General features: G+C 34.3%; 1 protein-coding gene across 1 annotated transcript in view; it reads left to right on the forward strand.

Annotated features, from left to right (window-relative positions):
• LOC142339978 (uncharacterized) overlaps positions 1 to 20525 on the forward strand; it is a 90666-nt gene that overhangs the window by 68174 nt on the left and 1967 nt on the right. The window lies entirely within an intron of this gene.

A 20525-nucleotide genomic window follows, 5' to 3' on the forward strand; every position in this document is an offset into this window, starting at 1 on the left:
TATTCCGACAATCTGGGGAAAAATAGTGACTGAGGCCACATTTGCGGCATTGTTTTTCATGCGCGATGCATTTTCGCTTGCAGTCATTAGTCCACTGTAGTCCATAATTTTTACATTTTGTTTTAGAATTGCGCGTTGCGAGTTGGGTGTTCGAGTTCAATCGTCAAATTGTTGTTATGAAGGAAGGAGGAAAAAATAGGTATTCCGTCGATCAGGAATAGTTAGTGCTTTCAAATTCACTTTTGATAGCAATGCGTCTGTTTTAAGTAGAATAGGATTCGAACAGCAACTGCAGTTCTTCAAAGTCACTATTCCAAGACAATTCTGCTGATCATGAAATGTGGTACAACTTTATCAGTTATTAAGGCTCAAAGGGGACACTATAGGAAGAGAAGAATTAAAAGATTGTTATGAAGAAAAAATTAGCATGATGAACAGCAGGATGTTTGATTAAACAAACTGCATCTGAGACAGAGATAAATATATACCAAGTGAACAGATAATTGTTTCCTGCAATACACAAGAAATTAAGGTTAATACATTATGAAACCGGCTAAAATGGTAGAAAAATATCCTTGTGTACTACAAATCTGCCAAAAAATAAATTAATAAAGTGTAACAGATTAATTTTAAATTCGCAACAAGTATTTACAGTTCAGAGGTCACCAAAGTGGAACCAATTTGTCACAATACAATGAAAACACCATCACAATAATGATGAAAAAAATGCTGGTAATCATAAATAGACCAAAACATTTGCCAATCTTACAGCTAATAACAGTGCTAATATTAAACTGATGAAATATAAATTTAAAATTACAACAAATTGAAAATGGCAATTGCAAATTACAAAACAAAAAGAAACACTTTAATTCTGATGACTATAAAAAAACTAATTCCAATTATGCATTTTAATGTATATTTTACGTGCAAAATCTATTTATGTTTATAATAGTGATTTACAATTTTGAACCAACGAATATTTGAACCAAGGAATATTTTAGTTCAAAATTTTTTAAACAGATTAAACACAAGGCGTGAACCCAGCAAATCAAGTGCTATTGAATTTGAAACTTTGCCAAGACTGATTGGTTGATAAGCGAAAAAGTCTGGTCCTGATTTGTATTTCTGAATTTGATAAGCAATCAATTTACATTTAGAATCATTTTTCTATTATTTCTTTAGTCTGGTAAACCATTCCAATCATTGATTGCTTTACGAGTAAAGCAGTTTTGTAATTTTTGTCCGTTGAACTTACCGTTCACGAAATGATTTTTTCCTGCGTGATTGTACTATTGACCAAGTAGGAAGCGATTGACCCATTTTTGTGGAGAAAGCAGTTAGCTAGCCCGATTTAATTTACCAAAAGTATAATCTATTGGTTTCAAAGAAAAGTTTTGAAGGTAAAATGTTATGTTCTAGTCTCAGTTCATTGGTTGACTCAAACTTCGACCGATAAAATGAAGCTTTCAAGGCCCAGTTGATTTCTTCTTTTTTGACACTAGAAGATTTTTTCCAATCGATTGAGTTACTACGGCAGAGTAATGAAGCTGACTCAAAACAAGAGCATTCGTCTTAATGATAACAATGGTGAAGAGTTGCTTATGGTGCTCATACCAAGACTCATTTTTTCAACAAAAATTTAACTTCGCTCTGTAATTTTAATCTACTGTCTATATGAACACCTCAGTATTTGATTTCTTGTTTTTCCTCATCGAGAGCGCCATCAATTTTTAGAATTTTTTTCTGATTTTTTCTTTCGATTTTGCTAAAAACTATAAACTGTGTTCCTGAAGCGTTTAAACTCTGTTGATGTTCTTTGAAATAACTGGTTAATTTCATAGCACATGATGAGAGCTGGTTTCTGTTTATTTTAAATTGAATGGCCAGATGTGAAAATAACTGAGTCTTCTGCACATTGAATTAGCTCTACTTTGTTGTTAAATTGTTCATGCTTATCAGTTATATACAGATTGAACAAATGAGAAATGAGGTCCTAAAACAGTGCGCCGAGGAACACCTCCTTCAACACTTAAACTGTCTGAAAAATTATCATTTAATACCACTGACTGTACTCGATCCGATAGCAAACCACCAATTAATTTCAGTTCAGATAAGTGAAAGCCCAGATTATCAAGCTTGATGCTTAGTATCTCAATATTAAAAGCCTTGGAAAGATCAAGGAACGCTGCTGTTACCATTTTTTTAGTCTGTTTCTTTTCTGATGAACTCTGTTGCGTACATTAGTGCATTAGTTGTAAATCTTTTTTTGAAAACAAATTAATGTTTACTGAAAATGAGTTTAACATTCAAATAATTGTTGATTTGATTTCGCATAAGTGTTTCAATTACTTTAGGGAGACAGGGGGTAACTGTTATTGGTCTATAATTATTCGGTTCTTCAAGGGCCCCTCTTCTGATAAGAGGTTTTATATGGGCATTTTTTAGGCATTTGGGAAAAAAATTCCTTTATGCAATTGTTCACATTGTTGGTTAGATGACGGGCAATAATAGGAATAGGACACCCATCTTTAACAGCCCATGCGGGAAAAAGAGAAGGTCCAAGAGGTTGGATTATTTTTACTAAGAGATTTTATAGCATCAAAACATTCTTTTTCGGTGAAAAATCTGAACGAAAATGTTTTTCAGTAATAGCGTTTTTGTTTCGGAAGAGGTTTCTCTGACCCGGAAAATTTACCTAATATTGAAATCTATAGTTCAGAAGATTGGCTGTTTTTTTAGGGTCTGTGACATAATCGTTGATCATATTTTTAATTTTTTAAGCATGTTCTGGTCGGCTGTTTTTTTTTCGAGTTTCTAAGGTTCAAGTTTTTTTTTCAAGTTATCTCGTTAATAAGCAACCATCTCTTCCTGCCTGCTGCTTTCAGTGGCTTCAGTTAAAATCTGATAAAAAATTTTTAATAATATTCACTAAAAGAAGTAACTGAATTTTTTTCACGAGAGAAAAATTGTTTGAATTTCTAATCGGCCAGGAAATTTTCACGATTAATCATAGGCTGTCTTGTGGTATTAGGTATCCATTTTTCGGATAGAAGAAAAATGTTTTTGTCGTTTCTGATAAAACACTTTCTTATTGGAGCTTGCTTCTCCAGCGCTTCCACAAATGTATTAGTAAAGAGATCAAACATTACATCAATATCCGAAATTTGATATAATTTATCACTATTTGACGAATACAAAATTTGTCTTAACTGTTCTGCCTTAGAATCTTAGAACGTTTTTATTTTGCTATGCTGCTTGCTTATCTTTTGGCTTTTTAAAAGATGTAGGGTAGTAATATGGTCACTGAAATCGCATTGTCAAAACTATAGTACTGTTCGCCGTAAAATTGTCTGAAACCATATAATCAATAAGACTTCTGGTAAAAGTTTTTCTACTGATACGAATTGCAATTTCTTTGTTCCCAACTTCTAAACTATGCGGCGTTTAACAAGTCTTTAAATTCTGTTTTTTTTTTCAACTTTAAAATAGTTCATTTTATAGTCCCCCACTAAAACAATTGTCTCGTTTCGTGAAACAACGTTATCAATATTAAAAGCAAAATCATCTTGGGATTCTTAGGCAATACGTCAAGTTAAGTAGCAAGTTCTGTTTGTGAGGTAGTTTAAAACTAATCCAAAGGCTTTCAAATTGTTCGTAAATCTTTTTAAATCGTTTCGAATTTTTGGTGATAAATGTTTTGGGGCCAAAATCATTACTTGACCTCTTTTTCTAAGTTTGTTTTCATTCATTACTTTTCTATCGTATATAAAGCAGCATAGATTTTCTTTGTCGGAGTTGTACCACTGTTCATGGTCATTCTCAATGAAAAAAAGTTCTGTATAGCAGTAAAAACAATGAGGACCCCAGACGTTAATCAGATTTATTAATTGATGTTTTTTATTTATTTATTTACCAGGCTCTTGCAATTCAGATCAAACATTTTGAGGACATTTTTGCTTTTTCGCTTTCGAGACTGTTGAGCAGTAATTTTCAATGGGCCAAGGGTTGATTTCGACATTGCCTGCTAGAAGCAGCGCGACAGCACATATGTCAAGGCAGCGATATTTTACTAAACATATGGGTCTCAATTGTGATAAAGAAAGACATTGGTCCGGTTTTTGCCCATACTTTGTACTATTCCTAATTGCCTTGAAGATTTAAAGTCTACAATTAACAATATGTTTTGCTGTTATTGACGCTGGAAGTCTTGAGGCTAATAGCGGAAGAACCAGATTGAAGCACTTTATTTGCAGGGAAATAAACCAAAAAAGTATTAGAATAAATATAATCAACAAAACAATGAAGTTTGAACAACCCAGAACCCATTTTCGTTAAAAGTAAAACCTTAAATCACGAGTTTTTGGAAGGCAGTTTACATTATTGTGTGGATAATGACCATAATGTGATTGGGGGCGGAAATTGTTATTATAGTTTCGATAATGGTAATTACCGTTTCTATCACAATTGAAAACTGAGGTGCTTGTTTTTGTAGCATTGAACGGTTGAAAACGATAGTTTTGTTTGAAGCGAAGAACTGGTGCTGTGACCCCAAAAGTTTTATTCTGGTAATTCCTTGCGGACAAAAACTGCAATTCAATGTCATCAGCAGATGCGATAAGAGTAAATTCTTTAAAAAAGGAACGCCATGTTTATGATTTAAGTGGACATTGTTAAAATACAGATGATTATTGCTGCCATTTTTGTCATGATGCTAATCAGATTGATTGATATTTAATCCTTTGAAATTTGCATTGAGCGAAAGAATCGTAACCGATGAGTTATTAGCCTAATAGTCGTGAATAAACTTAAATTCGTTGATCAGTTCGTTTTTTTTTCCTTATTCTGAACTGCACATTTCAGTAGAAGCATTTCACAAACTACACATACGTCCGGATCAAACTTTTTGATGCATTTATCTACCAACTTCTTGTGTTCTTTAAAGTTTTGACTTGCATTTTTTCCCTGCTTCAAAACATTGTTTGTTCCATCCTGCACAATTATTGTTTTCATGTTTTTGTCTTCAATTAAAAGAAAACTTTGAGCTTTTCGTCAGTCGTTGATTGCCTATAAGCATGAAAAGAGCAATCAGCAGGCATGGATTTATCGTTCTCCAGTTTTGCTATAACGCTGCTACCAAATTATCGTTTCTTTTTAAAAGATTTTTTGGAAAAGAACTTACTAACTCATAGTCATCCGTTTGAAATACTGCGTCAAAATTGGAAGCACTTGGCCTACCTTGAAGACTCGTATCATGGGTTTTGATTGAAGATAACATAACGTTTTCCATTGCTTGAGTAAATTTAGTAATTTTCGTTTCAATAAATTTACCTTTTACTTCAAGTTTCTTGTATGTTTTTACGCAAAGTTGATAGATATCATGTTTTCATGGTGAGGTAAATTGCTTTTCGTCGACATTGTCAACATAGTCTTTATGTACCGTAAATCATGAGTTTCAGAGATGTTCAGCAAAGTTGAAAGCAAAATGTGCATTCTATTATTACAGGACAGATGTTTTTTGACATAACCAACGTATTTTAGCTGTAGAAACTTTGAGCAAAGTCAAAATGATGTTTCTTTATTCACAAGATGCAACTGATTTCAATGTGCTTTATTGCGACTGATTTCAATGTGCTTTATTATGCAACTGATTTCAATGTGCTACTACCAGAGAGAATAATAGTTTAGAAGAGAAGAACTGAGTTTTTTTATATAATTAAACAGAACTGCAATCTGAATTTCAGGGATTTTTGATACGATACAAATCCACAAATAAACAGATTAGCAATTAATGGTGTACCAAGTGTATGATAGTTGAAAAACTTGATGAGCGTCAGTGTATTCTTAAATTCAAAGCAACATACATTGAACATTATAATATATTAGAAAACGAATTGGTTATATTTGGGATTTTTCAAATTTAGCGATGAGCACGAACGCATGTTTTTTAAGGAGTTGCACTTGAAAGAAAATTGGAAGCCTAATTCCGGGGTCGAGGTTTCAAGGCTAAAATTCGCTTAAAAAATGTAAGATTTGCGGTGAATGCGGTGAAAAGATGTAAGAATTGCGATTTTTAGCTTTGGATGCGATGAATGTGGTGGAAAAAAACAATTCAACGCAAGGAACCGCAAATCCTACAAAAAATCAGCGATAAATTTACTGTAAGTTTTTTAGGGTGAATTTTGGTAAGATTTGCGGATTTTAGCGATGAAATTTCACCGCTTCCCGTTGGGAGCCGTTAATTATTTTTTTTCAAAGCTTAAGCAGTGAAAATAAAAAATTCACCGCTAAAAATGCAAATTTTGCAAAATTTCAACGCATTTGCTCGTTTATTGCATGTTTATTGAATCTGATTTATACTCTCAAAAAATGTCATAAGTTAGTCAGAAATGGCGCAGCGGAACAATAAATGGTTGACATGCATGAGATGAGAAGTTCGAACCCGTTTACGGCAGTTAAAATTTTGTATGAAATCCGGTGAATGCGGTGAAAATAAAAATTTCAGCGCTAAAAATTGCAAATCTTACAAAAATTCACCGCTGAAAACCGCATTCATCGCCAAAAGATGCGGGCGCTTTGTGGTGAAATTTTTTATTGTTAACCGCTAATCACCGCAATTCTTACATTATTTTTCGACCAAATCTCGACCAGGGTTAGTTTGGAGATGCAGTAAGTCTTCCACGTTGTTTTTATTTGCACATCAAATACCAACATGATGACCTCACGTTCGTAATCTTCGTATTCAAATGTTGGTGTGGGTGCAATGAGAGGTCGAATACGTGGATCAGGGGGCTGACTATTGCAGGTCTAAATCAGCTTCATCTACCGGAGGAGGTGACAATTCCTAAAAGCGGTCATAATCAACGGAATTACGGCTATAATCCTTCAAAGTTGTCTTGTCGTTTTTTTAACCGCATTTGTGCCTTCATCAAAATCGATATTCAAGAAATCTTGTTTGTTCGCAACAGCAATGATTGTTTGCCAATGTATGAAGTTAACCCAAAGAAAGAGAACTTGATGCACCTTGCCAAGACATGCAAGGTCTTGACAGTCTTGACAAAACATGGATCATCTTACCAAGATCCTGATAGGACAAAAGTCCTTGGTACATCATGGTAAGGTCTTGCCATGATCTCATCAAGCTGTATCAAGAAAACTTCTTAATTAAGCTTGCCAAGATCATGGTAAAACATGGTAATAGAATTTTCACTGAAATTGAGAGGCGTAATAAGTAATTAAAGTGTTGTGATTGCTCTTTTGCTGAGCATTATTTTTTAAATATTATTCATATTTATTATATGAATTTATAATTGTGTTCGTGACACATTTTCTGGGCTGCTTAATATTAGTTGAGTTGTGGCGCCATTGAACATTTTGTGGTTTGGTTGGTCTTGGTGCCGTTATTTCTATTAAAACATTGGAAATCGCCGATGCCGCTCCAAATGTATTGTGAGAGTTCTGCGGCGTATTTTTAATATAATTATATACATATTTGTCAAGTATTTAATATGACTATTGCTTTTCTCCTATGTCGTCATGTCATATTGGAGCGAACAATTTTGAGCAGAAAGCCACAATTAGGATTTCGCTGGGCGTTTGTTCCATATTTTACCGATTCGCCTTTACTGCCTACTTTTTCAGGCAATCCGGGTTCTTAAACATATGATGTATGTGGGGAATTGTTCAACCCCGACGCCCAAAGTCTACCGTCAACCCCTGTGTCGAAGTCTCGCTGAGACCTTTGCGGTTTCTTTTTGATTGTTTGGACGATTCTCGGGCCAATTTTAAATCAATAAACTTTTCTGCCCTGATATGTGATTATTTTAGTTTTGGGTGAGGAACGAACGAGAAACTGAGGTGTTTGCATCTTCTTAGTATCATTTTCCATCATCTTTTTGAATTTTTTTCATGGCTTTTTTTTCAGGAGGTTGCTTCGAACTGCAGTTAACCGCCCTTATTGTTCAAGTAACCTGTCACTGGTACAGTGTCGTTGTCTAAATAGTGATTTAAATTACCTTCTTTATCGAAATCTAAACTAATTGTCCAATGACTTATGTATTTAAGAGGTGCATTGCTAGTCTACCCTAATGTACTTGAATTGATGTTATTTTTGTACTTTTTGGTCAAAGGCGAAATTGAAAAACAATTGATTGTACTCATTTCTTTAATTTTTATTTGTTGTCTTTGCATGTTATTTTCATGCAACCAAATTATTTTTTTTCCAATTATTTTTGTTGACGTCGTTTAGACGTCGTTTAAATGTTTGTTTAAATCTTTCAACGGAAGCAATGCCTCGGTGACCTTGTATCAATTTTTTATTGTGATTGAAAAAAAAAAATTTTAATTTCTGAAAGACAGTGTACATGATCTAAGCGAGTTTCTGGAAAATCCTCCATCAAATGTATATTCTTCTAAAAATTTCATAACACTTTACCAAATAACTCGTGCAAAGACTTCATCAGCTGGAAATTTTGAATACGTTTTTATTACCTGGCAAATAGTAAACCTGGATTGCTTCATTAAGAACGCGACTATCAAACACAATTCAACTGAATTTCCTCATTCGGTTTAGAGCAATCTAGATAAGACTTCCAATGGGACGTTGGTATCATTGCTTCAAAATCTTTTTAAGTTCTCAGCAGGATTTACAGTTTGGCACAATTTTGATTTTAAAAAAATCGCCGTGGAAATACGGAAAAATCGCAAACTGGCAGAGCAAAGTCGTCCTCCAAATTCCGGATAGTCAAGTGGATCAATTTCAGCCTTGCCCCCAAATTTATTTTGAGGAATTGCATTTCGTTCGTTAATACACACAAATCTCGAACGAATGTTGAGGTCTCTCCAGTATTAATCAATTTAGATGTTGAACAATTATTTTTTGTAAAGACTTCATTAGCTGGATATTTTGAATCTTTTTTAAAACCTGGCTAAGTAAAGATTCCAAGATTCCTTCTTAAGAAAACGACTGTCAAACAAAAATTAATTGAATTTTCTTATTAGGTTTAGAGCAATTTAAATAAGCCTTCCAATGGGAAACATATTTTCATTGATTCAATTTCCTTATGAATACTCGGCAGGATTTACAGCTTAGCGCCCTTTTGATGAAATAAATCGCCGAGCATAAACGTCAAAAACGCAAACTGGCAGTGCAAAGTCATCCCCCAACTTCCGGATGGTCAATTGGATCAATTTCAGCACTGCCTCCTAACATATTTTGGGGGATGGCAACTCGTTCGTTGATACACACATATCTCGAACAAACATTGAGGTCTCTCCAGTATTAATCAGTATAGGTGTTGACCTCTTCAAAATTTTGCTGGTAACTTTGGAGAATGCAAGCTGTCAATTTTTATGGCTGTAGCTTTGGAACTGAGCGAAACAAGAACGGAGTAGATTGAAATTTTTATTTGTTATTAGGCAGATGACGATGGTGTGGATGAAAGTTATAATTGTGTTTGTGACACATTTGCTGGGCTGTTTAATATTAGTTGAGTTGTGGCGCTATTGCACGTTATGTGGTTTGGTTGGTCTGGGTGCCGTTATTTCTATTAAAACATTTGAAATCGCCGTTGACGCTCCGAATGTATTCTGAGAGTTCGGCGGCGTATTTTTAATATAATTCTATACATATCTGTCAAGTATTTAATATGACTATTGCTTTTCTCCTATGACGTCATATCATAGGGGTTCGAACGTTGTTGAGCAGAAAGCCACAATTAGGATTTCGCTGGGCTTTTGTTCTAGTTTTTACCGATTCGCCTTTACTGCCTACTTTTTCAGGCAATCCGGGTTCTTAAACAAATGATATATGTGGAGAATTGTTCAACCCGACACCAAAGTCTACCGTTGATCCCTGTCCCGAAATCTCGCTAAGACATTTGCATTTTCATTTTGATTGTTTGGACGATTCTCCGGCCAATTTTAAATCAAGTGACTTTTCTGCCCTGATATGTGATTATTTAGTTTTGGACGAGGAACGAAGCGAGAAACTGAGGTGTTTGTATCTTCTTAATATCGTTTTCCATCATCTTTTTGAGTTTTTTTCAAGGCTTATTTTTTCAGGAGGTTGCTTTGATCTTCAGTCAACCACCCTTTATTGTTCAAGTAACCTGTCACTGGTACAGTGTCGTTGTCTAAATAGTGATTTAAATTACCTTCTTTATCGAAATCTAAACTAATTGTCCAATGACTTATGTATTTAAGAAGTGCATTTGCTACTCTACCCTAATGTACTTGAATTGTTGTTACTTTTGTACTTTTTGGTCACAGGCGAAATTGAAAAACATTTGATTGTACTCATTTCTTTAATTTTTATTTGTTGTCTTTGCATGTTATTTTCATGCAAACAAATTATTTTTTCCAATTATGTTTGTTGACGTCGTTTAGACGTTGTTTAGTTGTTTGTTTAAATCTTTCAACGGAAGCAAAGCCTCGGTGACATTGTATCAATTTTTATTGTGATTGAAAAAAAAATTTTAAATTCTGAAAGACAGTGTACATGATCTGAGCGAGTTTCTGGAAAATCCTCCATCAAGTGTATATTCTTCTAAAAATTTCATAACACTTTAACAAATAACTCGTGCAAAGACTTCATCAGCTGGAAATTTTGAATACATTTTTAATATCTGGCAAATAGTAAACCTGGATCGCTTCATTAAGAACGAGACTATCAAACACAATTCAACTGAATTTCCTCATTCGGTTTAGAGCAATCTAGATAAGCCCTCCAATGGGACGCTGGTATCATTGCTTCAAAATCTTTTAAGTTTTCTGCAGGATTTATAGTTTGGCGCACTTTTGATTTTAAAAAAAATCGCCGTGCACATACGGCAAAATCGCAAACTGGCAGAGCAAAGTCGTCCTCCAAATTCCGGATAATCAAGTGGATCAATTTCAGCCTTGCCCCCAAAATTATTTTGAGGAATGGCAACTCGTTCGTTAATTCACACATATATCAAACAAATGTTGAGGTCTCTCCAGTATTAATCAAGTTAGGTAATGAACAATTATTTTTTGTAAAAACTTCATTAGCTGGATATTTTGAAATTTTTTTAAAACCTGGCTGAAAAAGATTCCAGAATTTTTTCCTTAAGAAAGCGACTGTCAAACCAAAAATAATTGAATTTCCTTTTAAGGTTTAGAGCAATATAAATTAGCCCTCCAATGGGAAACTGTTTTCATTGATTCAATTTCTTTACGAATAATCAGCAGGATTTACAGTTTAGCTCTTTTGATAAAATAAATCGCCGAGCATAAACGGCAAAAACGCAAACTGGCAGTGCAAAATCATCCCCCAACTTTCGGATGGTCAAGTTGATCAATTTCAGCGCTGCCTCCTAAAATATTTTGGGGGATGGCAACTCATTCGTTGATACACACATATCTCGAACAATTGTTGAGGTCTCTCCAGTATTAATCAATAAAGGTGTTGACCTCTTTGCGTTTTTGCTGGTCACTTTGGAGAATGCAAGCTGTCATTTTTTAGGGTTGCAGCTCTGGAACTGAGCGAAACAAGACTGGAGTAGATTGAAATTTTCATTTGTTATTAGGCAGATGAAGATGGTATGGATGAAAGTTATAATTCTGTTGTTGACAAACTTGCTGGGCTGCTTATTATTAGTTGAGTTGTGGCGATATTGCGCGTTATGTGATTTGGTTGGTCTGAGTGCCGTTATTTCTATTGAAACCTTCGAAATCGCCGATGACGCTCCAAAGGTATTGTGAGAGTTCTATACATATTTGTCAAGTATTTAATATGACTATTGCTTTTCTCCTATGGCGTCATGTCATAGGGGAGCAAACGTTTTTGAGCAGAAAACCACACTTAAAATTTCGCTGGGCTTTTCTTCCAGTTTTTACGGATTCGCCTTTACTGCCTACTTTTTCAGGCAATCCGGGTTCTTAAACAAATGATGTATGTGGAAAATTGTTCAACCCGACTTTTCTCCCTGATATGTGATTATTTAGTTTTGGGCGAAGCGAGAAACTGAGGTGTTTGTATCTTCTTAGTATCGTTTTCCATCATCTTTTTGAGTTTTTTCAAGGCATACTTTTTCAGGAGGTTGCTTTGATCTTCAGTCAACCACCCTTTTTTGTTCAAGTAACCTGTCACTGGTACAGTGTCGTTGTCTAAATAGTGATTTAAATTACCTTCTTAAGGGAAATCTAAACTAATTGTCCAATGACTTATGTATTTAAGAAGTGCTTTTGCTAGTCTAACCTAATGTACTTGAATTGTTGTTGCTTTTGTACTTTTTGGTCGCAGGCGAAAATGAAGAACAATTGATTGTACTCATTACTTTAATTTTTTTGTTGTCTTTGCCTGTTATTTTCATGCAACCAAAATAATTTTTTTCCAATAATTTGGTTGAAGCCGTTTAGACGTTGTTTAATTGTTTGTTTAAATCTTTGAACTGAAGCAATGCCTCAGGACATTGTATCAATGTTTTTGTGAATGAATAAAAAATTTTAATTTCTGAAAGACAGTGTAAATGATCTAAGCGAGTTGCTGGCAAATCCTTCATCAAATTTTTTTTCTTCCAAAAATTTCATAAAACTTGAACAATTAATTCTTGCAAAGACTTCATCAGCTGGAAATTTTGGATACGTTTTTATTACCTGGCAAATAGTAAACCTGGATTGCTTCATTAAGAACGCGACTATCAAACACATTTCAACTAAATTTCCTCAATCGGTTTAGAGCAATCTAGATAAGCCCTCCAATGGGACGCTGGTATCATTGCTTCAAAGGATTTATAGTTTGGCGCACTTTTGATTTTAAAAAAAATCGCCGTGCACATACGGCAAAATCGCAAACTGGCAGAGCAAAGTCGTCCTCCAAATTCCGGATAATCAAGTGGATCAATTTCAGCCTTGCCCCCAAATTTATTTTGAGGAATTGCATTTCGTTCGTTAATACACACATATCTCAAACGAATGTTGAGGTCTCTCCAGTATTAATCAATTTAGATGTTGAACAATTATTTTTTGTAAAGACTTCATTAGCTGGATATTTTGAATGTTTTTTAAAACCTGACTAAGTAAAGATTCCAATAATTTCTTCATTAGGAAAACGACTGTCAAACAAAAAATAATTGAATTGCCGTATTCGGTTTAGAGCAATATAAATAAGCCTGCCAGTGGGACACTGTTATCATTGCTTCAATTTTTTTATAAATAATCAGCAGGATTTACAATTTGGCGCCCTTTTGATAAAAGATCGCCGAGCATAAACTGCAAAAACGCAAACTGGCAGAGCAAAGTCATCCCCCAACTTCCGGATGGTCAACTGAATCAATTTCAGCACTGCTCCCTAAAATATTTTTGGGGATGGCAACTCGTTCGTTGATACACACATATCTCGAACAAACGTCGAGGTCTCTCCAGTATTAATCAATTTAGGTGTTGACCTCTTTGCGTTTTTGCTGGTCACTTTGGAGAATGCAAGCTGTCAATTTTTAGGGCTGCAGCTCTGGAACTGAGCGAAACAAGAACGGAGCAGATTGCAATTTTTTTGTTATTTGGCAGATGAAGATGGTGTGGATGAAAGTTTTTGCTCCAATCCAGTCGATTTAAATGACAATTGATTTCTACTGGCATTTAAAGCAAAAAAAACAAGTTGAAAGGATTTGTAAGAGCTGCATGCGCGCATTACTCGGAATGTTATATGTTTACCGCGTTATTTTGCTGCAATTTATAACTTTCGGCGTGAAAATTTGCATGAGATGCTACAATCGCGTCACTAATGCGGTTAATTGTTGCGACCAAAAACCTTTGTCATATTTTTTGTGACTGTTGCTGGTGGGTTTTTTGGTTGGCGCAAAAAATATCTATCAATCTTTGTTACATTTGAAAAGCAAAAATAGATAATCCCATCTGGTTGATTTGCTGCGTAAAACTTTAATTGAACGATGTTCTTTCAATGCTGACGATAATGCTCGATGACCAGCACGGATAATATTCAATCAGCCAAATTGCAAAAACAGTCTAATTTTTGATACTAATGCGTCACCAAACATATTAGGGAAAAATGAAGCACATGCAATCGTCTTTCAAGCTTCTTTGATTGTTGTTTTATTACTGCACCTTTACTGGGATGAGAGTCGTTGCATTTGATTCGCCGTTCCATGTATGTTTTAAAGTGTGTTTTCAGTTGCGCGTGCTATTTGGTTTTTGATTGGAAGGAAAGTAGAATCAAGCAAGTCTGCTCTATCATAATAATTGTGCAATAATTGGTATAAACTTCTCAAAGTATTGTACTGAGCCAAAATAAAGATGCTATTTATGTGCTGACAAATTAAAGATTGTTGTTTTTGTTTCCAATGAAAAAAAAATTGTGTGACTGATTTCAAACCCGAGCCGTTTATTTCTGGTACTAGCAAAATGAAAATTAAAAAAGTTATTCCGTAGTGTATCTGTATTGAGTTTGCGGAGACATTTAAAAACTTATTTTATATGATCTGATTTGCTACAATTAATAACTTTTATGACATCCAGAAAACAATATGCGTGTAGTCCATTGCTTTTTGAAAAAGTTGCTGTCATATCTGTTAGAGAGTGCAAACCAGTGATGAATCTATAAATAGCATTAGGTACACAGCTTATAAAATTGAATTTGCAATGGTGTAATGTTTCTGGGTATGAATTAGCTGAGCTCTACGCGTTTGAAAGATACAAAATGGATTAACAAGCTGTTTTGTGAATTGGATTTTGATGTAATTGATGTTGAATTGTATGCATTTTATTTTTAATATTGAGCGATTCGAATAATTCTGTGAGAAAATTGAAATCAAGTAAAAATTTGACAAATTTATCTCTTTTTACGGTGATCGTTATTGGTGATTTGAAACTTCCATCGAAACTTCTGTCCAAATGGATTGTGTGTTTTTCGGAAAATGTTTTTTTCCAAGATCTCTGTTTTCTAATTGCTCTGCGTAAATAGGTACTCTCTCCATTTTTGATGTAAAGAAATAAGTTTTCGTTAAAGAGATTAGGTTATGTGAGTCTTGGGCATTTCAGTTTCTCTTTTTGCGATAAGTTCTGGGGAACTGTCAAATATTTAGTTTTTTTGTGGCATTGAAGTTGAATAATGATATGATCGATTTGACTTTTTACATATTTTAGAGATGTAGTTTTTTATTCTACAATAATTTATAATAATAACATTAATAATAATAATAATAAGAATAATAATAATGATAATAATAATAATACTAATAATAAAAATAACAATCATAAAAAAAATAACAATAATGAATTTCACTAAAATTGGTTTTCACCAAGCTTAGTAAGTCCCTAACGGGGCTTGAAATTAATTTCCTTCAAACACTGTCCATCCATATGGGTACAATTTGTAATTGAAATTCTTCTCAGCTAAATCAAATAGATATTCTTTGACTTCTCCTTTGAATTTGTGAATCCTTTTATGGGTTATAGTTGGGAAAATTACGCACCAGTGACATCGATTTGTTCAAGTCTGTAACTCGTTGGAAAAAATTACATTCCCTTGCGATTACATTCCCTTGAGTATACAATTTTCTTCTCGTTGGATTATGTTTTCGGATGTCCATTTCTTAGTTGCCAAAATTTCTCTGCCTCAAGTGGAAGTTTTCTTGTGAAAACTCTGTTTAAAACTAAGAGATCAAAAAAGACAAATTGATATGTTATCGGTAGTAAATTTACTAAGCCAATCATTGTATTCCTTTTCAGTAAAATGACTGTTTGATTTCATCCGTTTAAACCTTTTTCTCTGAAGCTTTTCCATTTGCCTGTAGATAGTTTTACTGGCGTACCAAAAATTTAATCCAAAAAACAAGATTGCTATTCTATAAATTTTGACTAAGTTGCATTTGACTGACAATTTTGTTTCAATTGGAATTGATCCTTTTAGATAAGCAAGCTTCTGATTGACTTTTAGTAGAACAAAATCTAAGTGATAATCCCATGATAAATTTTCTGCAGTATATATGCCCAAGTCTTTGAAGTGTATTTTCTGTGATATGGTTCATTTGCTGGGAAAACGCAAAATTTTCTTGTTTCGATTTTTACGTAAGGAAAAATGCACGTTTTTAAACTTATCGAAATTGAAGTTTAACCAATTCTCCTTGCTCCAAACAATACCATTTTCAATATCTTTTGAGCTGCATTTGATTGTCTACATTGCTGACGGTTTTTATGTCATCCGCGTATATGTAGAACTCATTGACAATTATTTCGGGTAGGTCGTTTATACAAACGGAATAAAGAAACAATGTAAAAATTGACCTTTGAGGCCCACCGCAGGTGATTGGTCAAAAATCCGCAAGACATTACAATTCTCTGTTGTCGATCAGTTAAATATGACGCAAAAAACCTCAAAAAAAGAAAGCACTATCCATTCCCACTTGACATATTTTTAGAAGTATGATATTATAAATAATGGTATCAAAGGCTTTTGCTATGTCTAGATACACTGTTAATGGCATTTTGTTTGCTTCCAGTAAATCATACAACCTGTTGCAGTAGCGAAGCAATTGATTGATCTCTGAACAATTTTTCCCGAAACCATGTTGCTCTACGCAAAGTTTTTGTTGCAGAAAGATCGAGAACTGTTTTATACACCCTACGCTCAAAAATAGTAGCGACAAGCAGCTAAGCTTGGCAATCGTGTGGTAGTTCCTGATATTTAATTTGCTGCCGCTTTTGAAATGGGGTCGTGCATGCACTTTTTTCAGAAACTGGGAAATTCACATTTGCTAACACATCAACTGAAGAAAAACAAAAGTTGCTTCGAAATGTACGAAAAAGCAGACTTCAGAAATTGTGGGCTGATTCCATCAAAATAACTGGCAACAACCTATGTATTTGATTTTCTCGCTCATAACCGCTTTGATAAACTGAATGTCATCATGAAATATTTCTGGACTTTGATTAAATGGAATAAAAATTTCAGAACCATCTTGACCAAAAACTGAAGCGACATAGTTGTTCAAACATTCTTTAAGGCTCTTGTACCCAAAAACTGTTTTTTCCATGTACACCATTTTCTCAGGCAGAGCTGGCTGTTTGGTTATTTGTCTCATCAATTTATATGCATCGTTTGTTGCCCAGACCTCGCTTTTTTCAACGAAAATTTTCTTGTCATCATTTAGAGAAATGGATAATTCTTCTCTAATTTTTGAAATTTTCTCTGCGTTTTGAAAATTTTTCAAAGCTGTTTCGAGTTTATTGTTTAAATGGGTATTGTTAGAGGTCATGTAAGAAGGCGCATTGTTTCTTCTAGAAATTTTGAGTGGAATTGCAATAGAAGACGCTAGTTCTAATTTATGGTAAAAGTTGTCAACAATATCATCAATTGAGCCAGATGAAGGCATTGAAAATTTAAAATAATCGTAAATTTGTCCCAATTAGCTTTGCCAAGATTTAAATGTTTTCTTAGGCAAGGCTTCTTGCTCAGCATATTCAATCAAAGTTTCAGCTAACAAATCTTGTGATCTGAGAACGATTTTTCCTCTAATTTTTCGCTACAGAAATTAGCATTGTTAGTATAAAAAATATCCAGCGAGCTTGCATGAGACTGCAGTGATGACAGATTTAATTTTTTGTAATCTTTCGAAACTGCTTTTTCGTTTGAACAATTACTACTTTAAGCAAGCCAATCTGTATGAGTGAAGTTAATGTCACCATTTAAAGAGAAATAAAGGATTCAATGGGTCTTGATAATCTTGGACACCTCTGACAATCTCTTGAATGCTTCTGCAGATCAAATCTGAACTGAGTCTATATTTGTTGTCAGTTGGTGGTTTATAAATGGTGATAAAAACGACTGTAACCTCCTTGAAAATGTATAAGCAGCAACAAATGAAATCTGAATTTGTTCGCAGAACCTCCATTTTGCATGATAATGTGTTTCGGTGTGCTATTAGGACGCCCCCATGCGGTCCAAGTTTTCTATCTGATCGCGACTGGATTGAATGTGATTGACAAATTAAGACTTCTTTGTTTTTGATAATTGGGTTTACCCAGGTTTCTGTGAGTCAAATAATATCGGGATTAATAGTTTTCAGGAGGATATCATCCAGCACCATACTTAATTATGAACGACAATTCAACGATAGTACACGCAAAATTTTACTTGATTGTAGTCAACTGAAATCAGGAGAGTTCGTTAGTAGGCGACTTTTTTCTTCTATTCATAAGTTAGTATCAATCATTTCGTTCCTGAAAACAGCCTAGCTGATCTAATTTCAGTATCTGAACTGTTGATATTCATGATTTGAGCAAGTTTAAAACGAAACTCTAGAGCTTGTTTTTCTTGTTCCCGCCTATTTTTTGTTAAAAACTGTTTGCTAAAAATAGTGTCGGCCTTCAGTTTTGAATTTGTCATCATCGTGATTCTACAATTCCAAGTGTTTGAAAGTTTTACAACCAGCGTTTGGGTTGAGCTAAATTTACCCAGACGAAAAATGTCTTTATTTTTACCCAGAGGAAAAACAATTGTTGCATTGTTTCCACTGCGCCGGAAAAGATTGACGATGTTTAGGTTACCACAAATAGTTCTATAGGCTGAGCTGAACGTACAAGCCGAAGGCCCACATATTTTTCATAGGTTTTCCATTTCCATTTCATTGTTAATTGCTAATTCCATTACTTGTTTGAGTGTGATCGTTTATTTCAGCAACTCAAACTGTATTTCACCCTCAAGCATGTTTGCAATAAATTCATCTCGTTTTATAAGCTACTCATGACTACTATGATCTCTTAAGAACTCGTAAAACTTTTCTATGAGTTCTGTTAATTGATTTTGTGTACGCAAAAACTACATGTCGAAAGTTATTTTTCGCCTCCTGGTGAAGATACGTGTCGAGGATATCCCAGAGTCTTTTCATTGTCTTCTTCGATCGATTTCGTAGATTGAATTTTGTGAGCAAAAAACTCTACGTTTCACAGCTTCAAGACACAAATTTGACATTCAAACGGCTTTACTACCACTCCTTTCCAATGGTGGATCTCCACGCAAAAACCTGATGACCTTAATCTATTGGCATTTATTAAACAAGGAGTTCTTTCAAACCCATTCCTGATTCATCAATCTCCTTCATTTCTTCCGTCATTTAATTTTTAGACCGGTTCTGGAGGCAAGGTTAGCTTATTAGGTTTGCTTCGCCAAGAATATTGATCCAAATTCCCTCTTTAGCTGGAATAGCAAGTTTCGTTTTTCTTCAAAACGGCTCGATGCTGAGCAGTGCTTGTTTTTTGGGTTATAACTGCGCCATGGGATACTATTTTTTGTGTTCCAATACATTTTTGAGACGGATGCGTCTCTTTTAAATAGACTAGGACTTCACTAGGACTAGGTCTTCTAGATGTAAAGTATCCTTAGCGAAAACAAGTCTACTGATAAGAAAACTTGATACAATTTAACTTAATATTTATTTAGGCTCAAAGGAGAAACTAGAGACAGAAAGGAATTATATGATTGCTATGCAAGACTCAAATTAGGATGATTAAAACCAGGATGTTTCAATAAGTACATTCACCTCCAGCAGATGCAAAATAGATAAAGTGAACAAATAATTGTTTCCTGAAAACTGTTAGAACTCAAGGTTATCAAATAGCCAAACCGAATGAAATTCTACAAAGGTTCTTTTGTGTAACACACTGTCTGCTGCTTTAGCTCACTCAATGCCACTGTTTTATATTATCTCCACCATCACAAAGATTATTTTTCTTTTTGTTGAAAAAAGTTTCTTGAAAAATTATTTTTTCCTGCTACAGATTACAAAAAATTGTCAAGTAAAAGATAGAACTATATAGATTATATAGATGTTGGAACATGTCAAAATCTGGCAAACTTTCTGCAGTATTCCCTAAAATCGGTTCATTAATGTCTTGAAAACTTTTATTGTGTTGTCAAAGTCAAACCAACATATCGTTATCAAGAATTTGTGATAGCAGCCCTGAAGGCTGTGTTTGCTTTGTTGTGCGGTGGTTTTTATGTAAACGAGAGGAAGAAAGAGAGAAAGAGAAAACGAGAGGAAGAAAGATACTTTTTTGTAATTCTTTCAAAGTTTTGTTCCTTGTTTATTGCACTTGGTAACTTATTACCAAGTGCAGTAAACTTTTTGAAGGCGTAGAAAAGTTTTTGTTTGAAAAACAAATGGCCTGAAATTTAGTTCTTGTTACCTGATGATTTGGAAAATGACTATACTAAATATGCAATACCATTTGTGTTCTAATAGAATGCGAAAACAAAAAAATGTACTGGTTGTTCTTTTTCATCCTCCATGTGTTGCCACTGCAACTACATAGTCATATTAAGAGTTACAGTTTTTTATTTCCAGTTTTAGGTACGGTTATGGCCACATTGTAAAAGGAATAAGAAAAGCTATAACAGCAGCACAATAAAGGCTGGAAAAGAACAGCCACAATTCACGCCTTTTTCTTATAACTTGACAACACTCTTGCAGAAAGAAACTGACTTGAGCAAAAAATAAGGTGTTACTATCTTTTGTACATTCAACATTCTTGAGGAGCGTTGTTCTTGA

This window comes from Convolutriloba macropyga, chromosome 5 (assembly GCF_964194025.1).
Source record: "Convolutriloba macropyga chromosome 5, txConMacr16.3, whole genome shotgun sequence".
NCBI classification, from domain to species: domain Eukaryota; kingdom Metazoa; phylum Xenacoelomorpha; order Acoela; family Convolutidae; genus Convolutriloba; species Convolutriloba macropyga.